The sequence below is a fragment of the Protobothrops mucrosquamatus genome, unplaced genomic scaffold (assembly GCF_001527695.2).
Source record: "Protobothrops mucrosquamatus isolate PMUCROS unplaced genomic scaffold, P.Mucros_1.0 scaffold440, whole genome shotgun sequence".
Lineage (NCBI taxonomy): Eukaryota > Metazoa > Chordata > Lepidosauria > Squamata > Viperidae > Protobothrops > Protobothrops mucrosquamatus.
The window spans coordinates 599726-607635 of NW_015386764.1; positions in this window are offsets into that span (position 1 = coordinate 599726).

The following is a 7910-nucleotide window of genomic DNA, read 5'->3' on the forward strand; positions in this document are numbered from 1 at the left end:
TTCTCTCCTTGATTAGTTTCCATCCATAACAACCCCTTGATCCTGCAAGCAACTTTTGCATTATGGGGTGGCTTTTTTTCAGTGCTGATGTCACCTACTTTGGTAATGAAACGTCTGCAAGAAAACCACCAAGCTTTGCGGGCACCGAGGACCCGACAGTTCAACCATGAGGTTCAAATATTCTTTTCTATAGGTAGCTTTTGCCTTCTTACACACTGCATTCCGCTATATTTATTAAAGTCTCTCGCTCAACCAAAATCTAATCATCCTTTCCTGCTTAGGCATATACATGCCTTGAACTCCAGCCAGGAGGTCCCGTGATCTATGGAAACTGAGCAGTTGCACCTGCTCTTCATTCACCCGTCTCTGCAGCTGAAAGTCATGGAAAACTCTAGAAGGCTTGCAAAGGGGCCACATGTACACCTGGCCTCTGCATTGAAGAAGAGATTTTGGTTGTAAAGAGAAACAAAAAAAAAATGCACCACAATAGGAAGGGTGGGAATAAAAAGTCCCAGGTTGCAGTCTTTCATTCTGCACTACGGCTGAATTGGAGGTGAGACAAAGGATAAGCAGACAAATAAGTGGTACGTATTCAGGTGTGGTTTTTAGATCACCCCCCAGGAAAATATACAAGAGGAAAAAAGAGCTGAGTGGGTGCTCCATAAATCCTAGTTCCCTCCAATTTAAAAAACTGCCATAAGGTTCTGGGCAGAGGAGACAACGGAGAAAATTAACAGCCAAGGTTACCTCAGATTCAATACGTCTAGGGGCCAATAATGCTTAGATACTTGCAGCTGTTTGTTAGTGCTACACCTGATCATGATCAGACTTGGAAGAGAGGACTCAAATTCTCCTGTCCCATTTCTGAGCAGAGAAACGGGTCCAGAAATGAATCCACGCAATCCAAATCAGTTCAAACAGATTTTTTAATTTTTTTGGCATACTGAGGTTTGGCCGGGTGATTTCTTGAGCCATTCATCTGTTCAATCAGAGCTTTGTTCTGTTGCTTAATTTTTATTCTTGATGCAAATATGCATCCAGGAATATATATATTTGCAAAAACACACAAATGTGAATAGATTAATAGGTACCACTTCGGTGGGAAGGTAACAGCATTCCAAGCACTATCTATATCTATCTTTTTTTTTTGCAAACAAACTTTATTTTTAATAAAGCTACATAATATCATTTTCCTTTATACAGTACATATTCAGCAGACTATGTCATTTTTATATACTTTGGATCAACATTCTGTACAATATATACACTATGTACATTCGATATCTAACCCTATCTAATAATTGTATATTTCCAATTTTTGTTTCTATTGTCTATCCAAATATACGATTTTTCCCAAACCGCGTAAAATTCTGAATCATCTTTTTCTTTTAATTCTAAAGTGAGTTTGTCCATTTCGGCACATTCATATATTTTCTGAATAATCAATCCCTCTGGTGGTATATTGCATTCCTTCCAGTATTGCACAAACGCAATTCTTGCTGCAGTTAAAATATGTAAAATCAGATATCTTATTTTCTTATCAAATTTCTTTTTAAGTATTCCCAGGAGAAATGTTTCCGGGTTTAATTCGATTTGACATTTTGTTAAGTCTTGTAGCCACCCTTGCATGCATGCATGCATGCATCCATCCATCCATCCATCCATCCATCCATCCATCCATCCATCCATCATCTATCTATCTATCTATCTACACACACACATATATATGTACATATATACATATATAACATATATGCATATATACATATATACATATCTATAATAATAATAATAATAATAATAATAATAATAATAATAATAATAATAATAATAATAATAATAATAATAATAATAATAATAATAATAAAGTTGGAAGGGACCTTGGAGGTCATCGAGTCCAACCCCCTGCTCAGGCAGGAACCCTACACCATTTCAGACAAATGGCTGTCCAGTCTCTTCTTAAAAATAGATATAGATGATATAGATATAGATAGATAGATAGATAGATAGATAGATAGATAGGTAGGTAGGTAGGTAGGTAGGTAGGTAGGTAGGTAGGTAGGTAGGCAGGCAGGCAGGCAGGCAGACAGACAGACAGACAGACAGACAGACAGACAGACAGATATAAACAGTATATACCAACAATCTAATTTTAAACAGAAGGACTGAGTTTCCCGGGGAATAATGGCCTAATATATATGCATTGAATTTGCACATCTTTTATTGAGATGTATTTTGTTCAAGAGATTCTTATGCCCAACTACACCTGTATGCTGGGAATACTTATATCTATATCTATAAACTATCTACCTACCTCCCTATATAAGGTTACGGGCAGACTGGAACTTAACGGCTAAAGATGAAAAATGATTATAATAAAGCACCCTGAGAAAATTCCTGTGGGCATCCAGATGTAATCTCAGTATCTGATTTCTCACAGCCCACACAGGGGCTTCCTTTTCTGCACCAGTGGCTTGCAATAATTTATATTTGGGCTCTAATGCTGGGAGAGGTAGAAGGAAAGACAAGAGGAGCCGAGAGGGGGACGGACTCTGCTACAGCAAGGAGGAATGTACCGTTGGAAGAATGGCAAGACCGGTGACAGACCACCACGGAGAACATCTCTCTAGGTGGTTGCTGAGTCAACAATCACTTGATGGCACATAATCAATCAAACCTTCTTTACTAGATACTACCAGTATCTGAGGTACAAGGAAGAGGGGGGTCACTTTGTTCACCAAAGCACCAGAGGGAAGGACGAGAAACAATGATTGGAAGAAAGTTGGGAGAAAGTTCCTGACAGTGAGGACAATCAACCAGTGGAACAGCTTGCCTCCAGAAATCGTGGGCGCTCCATCGCTGGAGATTTTTAAGAAGAGACTAGACAATCACCTGTCTGAGATGGTATAGGTTCTCCTGCTTGCGCAGGGGGCTGGACTAGAAGACCTCCAAGGTCCCTTCCAGTTCTATTCTGTTCTGTTCTGTTCTGTTCTGTTCTACTCTACTCTACTCCTTTTTATCATTTATGGTGGACATGTGATAAGGCCAAGAAATATTGGAGTAAGATTCATATATTAACGGAGAAAACTCTTAAAGTGAACATAAAGATTAAACCAGAAACTTTCCTTCTGAGCCTAATGGAAAGAGAACTGGAAAAAACATTTGGAACTCTGATTTTATATATGGTGGCTGGTGGCTGGTGGAAGGAGGGCTCAATTCCCACCAAGGACGAAGGGTTACAAAAGCTGATGGAATTAGCAGAGATGGCCAAATTGACTGTGCTGATAAAAGAAAAGAACATTAAGTGCTTTTGTTTCTACTTGGAAACCGCTTCTGGACTTTGTGCTTGAGGTGGAAAAAAAAATGATATCATGGTTTTGGGTTTTACCGATTAGACTGATTTGCCGATACAGAAATGGCTAGTGGACACTACTATAGAAATGTAAAAAGTTGAGATCTGATTTTAATATCTGATTTTACTGCAACAGAGAGAGTCGGAAGTCAATGCCTTTTGTTTCTTCCCCTCCCTTTCTTCACAACTTTTTTTGTTTTCCCTTTTTCTACTGTTGTCCCCTACTATTTGCTTCGGTATTTTCATATTATATGTTATAAATGAATAAAACTAAATTTAAAAAAAAAGAAAAAAAATCAAATCTTCCTTACTACGGATTACTTCAACTCTTCATCGGAATGGATATATCAGTACAGGTGATCCTCAACTTACGATCACGATGGAGCCCAGAATTTCTGTTGCTAAGCGAGATAGTTAAGTGAATTTTGCCCCATTTTATGACGTTTCTTGCCAAAGTGGTTAAGTGCTGGTTTCCAGCAAAAAGAAAACGAAAAAAAAGCCCATTTGGAAGAATGAATTTGTTTAACAACCTTATGATTTGCTTAGGACCACATGATCTACTTCAGGAATCCCCAACCTGTGGGCTGCGGCCTGGTAGCGGGCCGTGGCCTACTGGCCACTGGGCCATGGGACAAGCTGGCCAGTGTGTGCACATGTGCATGCACACCCCCTAACTCAGTGGTTCTCAACCTTTTTAATGCCGCGACCCCAACCGGTCGTAAGTCGAGGACTAAACCGGTCGTAAGTCGAGGACTTTCCCTGCCCGGGAGCGCCACGCATGCGTGGTTCCGCCCCTTGCGCCGGCCGAGGCGTAGCTGGCAAGCGGCAGAGACGGAGCAGGCCAACCACCAGCTGGCCCAGCCCAAGGGAGGTAAGGCACCTGCCAGAAAAGGGGGAAAAAAATGGCGGACAAAAAAAATGGCGGACAAAAAAATGGCGGACAGCCTTGCTTGGCAACCCCCGTGAAATGGTCGATCGACCCCAAATGGGGTCCCAACCCACAGGTTGAGAACCACTGCCCTAACTTGTGATAGTGCCGTGGCCGCAGGGCACAAAAACAAGATGCACCACAGTGCGCAAAAGTGGGCCACCGCTGTGCCGCGGGGCGCAAAAATGGCCGCTGCCACACGGAAACAAGCCACCACCACACTTCAGGGTGCAAAAATGGGGCGCTGCCGCACTGCAAGGTGCAAAAACGGCTGCTGCTGCGCCGTGGGGCGCAGAAACAAGGTGCTGTGCCATACAACAACAGGGCAGGGTTAGCGAGTATCACGCAGGCGCTAGCCCCACCCTGTTTGTGGCACGTGCATGTTTGCGGCCCCGTGCGCATGTGCACACATGTAAAATACTTCCCCTTCCTTTTTGTTGGTGACCTCTGATCTACTTCACAATCATGATGGCTCGCTTTATGACAATCATAAAAACGGTCATAAAATTGAGTCCATCGTGTGGTGCCTTGACTTACAACTGCAACAACCAAAATTTTGGGGCCCACTGTGATCATAAGGACTACCTGTAAACTATTATAAACCATCCTTGAAGATTCTTTATTCATATTCTGCAAGAGAACAGGACTTTGATCTACAAAACTACACATTCTTACTTTTTTCTAAAAGAGCTCTGATAAAGCAGGTCAGCTTGAGCTGACTGAATCCCATGGATGAACAAACACGTAAATGACATCTGTAGAGGGGAAAACCAACTCATTTTTCCAGCCAATCCTATAATTATTAAAATCTAGAGCAAAAACAATAGTTAGCTCACAATGGTTCTGCTGATACCACACATTCTATATGGAGGCAGGGATCAAGAAAGATATGCACACAAGCCATACAGGTGTAGGCCTCAATTTAGCCTGGTTAATGAAGCTCATAAAGCATTATTTAAATTCACGTTTTCTGAAATGATATTTCTATGGAAAATATGGGAATTGGTTCCAGTTTGATGGAAATCAGCAACAATGTTAAACATAAGTTTTTTATATGAATATTATTTAAGCATTACAGTACAGGATAAAAAAATATACTTATTATTTCAATTCATTGTGGAGAGAGAGAGAGAGAGAGAGAGACTGGCCCATAGTTGCCCAGCTGACTTTCATGTGCAAGGCGGGACTAGAACTCACCGTCTCCTGGTGATGGGCCCAAAGTCATCCAGCCTGCTTTCATGTCTAAGGCAGGACTAGAACTCAGAGTCTCCTGGTGATTGGCCCAAAGTCACCCAGCCATCTTCCTTGCCTAAGGCAGAACTAGAAGTCACAGCCTCCTGGTTTCTTGCCCAGAGGTCCCCAACCTGTGGGCCGTGGGTTGTTGGCCGCTGGGCCGCCTGAGTGGCTGGCCAGTGCATGTGTGTGTGTGCACACGCACCCCCCTACTCGCGCTAGCAGTGTGCAGGTGCTAGCGATACCGTGAGCATCATACAGGTGCTAGCTAGCGTCACCACGAGCACACCCCACTCATGCTGGCATTGAGACAGCGCATGGCCTCTATCATCACTGTGAGCGCACACTCCCCCCATTCGCGCTAGCATCGCTCGAGCTTTTGTGGCCCCGTTTGCATTGCGCACGCAATTGTGGCCCCGTTCGTGCGTGCGCTTGCAGCTGTTTGTGCATGCATGCACATGCATATAAAGGCATCTTCACCGCCCCCTGCACCAGGCCTCAAGCAAGAAGTTTGGGGACCCACTATTCCAGCCTGTAGACTTAACCACTAAATCAGTGGTGGTGAACCTATGGCACTCATGCCAGAGGGGACACTCAAAACCCGCTCTGTGGGCATGCGCGGTGTTGCCCCGGCCCTGCCTTCCCCCGCGGCCGTCTCCTCACCAGCAGCCCCCCCGGAGAGTTGGCCCTGGGTGCGGCCTGCGCGGAGCAGCGCAGCCAAGGACATGGCAGCCGGGCAGCGGGGACAAGACTCCGCCCTTGCGCCCCGTCACTCGCAGATGGTGCGGGGCGCGGACCGAGGACACGGCCGTCATGGCACTGCTGGGCTGCCTGCTGCGGCAGCCCGTGGAGGTGGTGGGTGGTCCTAAGGCTGGGCAAAGCAGGGCGGGGGGTGGAGCGGGGGCGGTTTTGGGGCACTTGGTCTCTAAAAGGTTCACCATCAGTGCATTACACTAAACTAGGCTCTATGTTGCATGCTCAAATATTAGCAGCATCTAAGACTCCCACTGCAGCTGTGCATGCACAAGCCTCAATTGTATGCACATCTGCTCCGTGTTAAGTGAATTATAGGTTGCAGTAAGTGCAACCTGGTATCAATTTACAATTTGCACTTAATGGAATGTGGCATTATTTGAATTCACACTTCTCATGACCTTCCTGTACATTGAGTGTGCTTGGGTAAGGCATTCAGTATAATTAGGGAGATAAAAGGCTCTGAAAAAAACACACACGTTCTGGATTTAGCTTGATTAGATTCAGAAAGGCGAGGGCTCTCCTCCATAAATAATGCTTTTAAGAATTCCCCATAATCATTTCTTATTACGATGGCTTCGAATTCAGCCTTTAGAAAGATGAGATGCTCTCAGAGCTGTCCAAAAGAGCGATAAACGAGGGACTGAATTCAACAACGCAACTCTGGAATAAATGCCAATTTCTTGAGGTTGTTACAATACACGGAACTGGAAATAGAGCCGATTGGTTGGGCGACAACATGCTAAAATGTAGTTTATTTCTTCATCTCAGCTGAAGGAAGCTTTTTGTCTGGGTTCTGGAGCTAAACAGGGTAAGTAAGGGCAGATTAGTATTTGGATGGAAGACCGCTAGACCAGGGGTCCTCAAACTTGGCCACTTTAAGACTTGTGGACTTCAACTCCCAGAATTCCCCAGCCAGCCATGCTGGCCACATGACCACAAAAGTGTCTTTGGACAATATTGGCTCCCTCGGCCAGCGCTGCCCCCTAGACAGAGGAAACCTTTACCTTTAAGGTGAACTACTGTATAAAACTTTGATGGACATAAGCAACACCCAATGAATCTTAAGTTCAGGATGGAGTAAACTTTATATCTGGGAAGTGGACTAGGCCAGGGCTTTTCAACTAGTGGTACGGGTACCACCTGTGGTACATTGGCACCTGGCAGGTGGTACGCGACCATCCTAGAAAAGTGGTAGTGGGGGAGGGGAATGAGCTGAACCAATGGCAGCACCGCACAAGCCTGAGCGAGAGACGGCTGGAGCTGCAGGGTTGACAGGGCTCAGCGGAAGCGCCAGGATCAGTGCCGCTTTCCAGCTGATCGGTGCTTCTTCAGGACTGTCAGGGCTCAGTGGAAGCGCCAGGATCAGCGCCAGACCCAGCTGGAGCTCGGCGCTGATCCTGGCGCTTCTGCTGAGCCCAGAAGAAGCACCAATCAGCTGATTTTTGCCTTATCTCCAGGGTCTTGTGATTTATATTCAGATGCTTGGCAACTGATTCATATTTATGACAGTCACAGTGTCCCAGGGTCATGTGAAGTGACCAAAACCTGCTGCAACTACCCATCAGACGGGGGGAATAAAAACCACACACACCCCACCCCACCCCCGCTGCCAATCCTCAACAGAAATGCTCACAACAATGG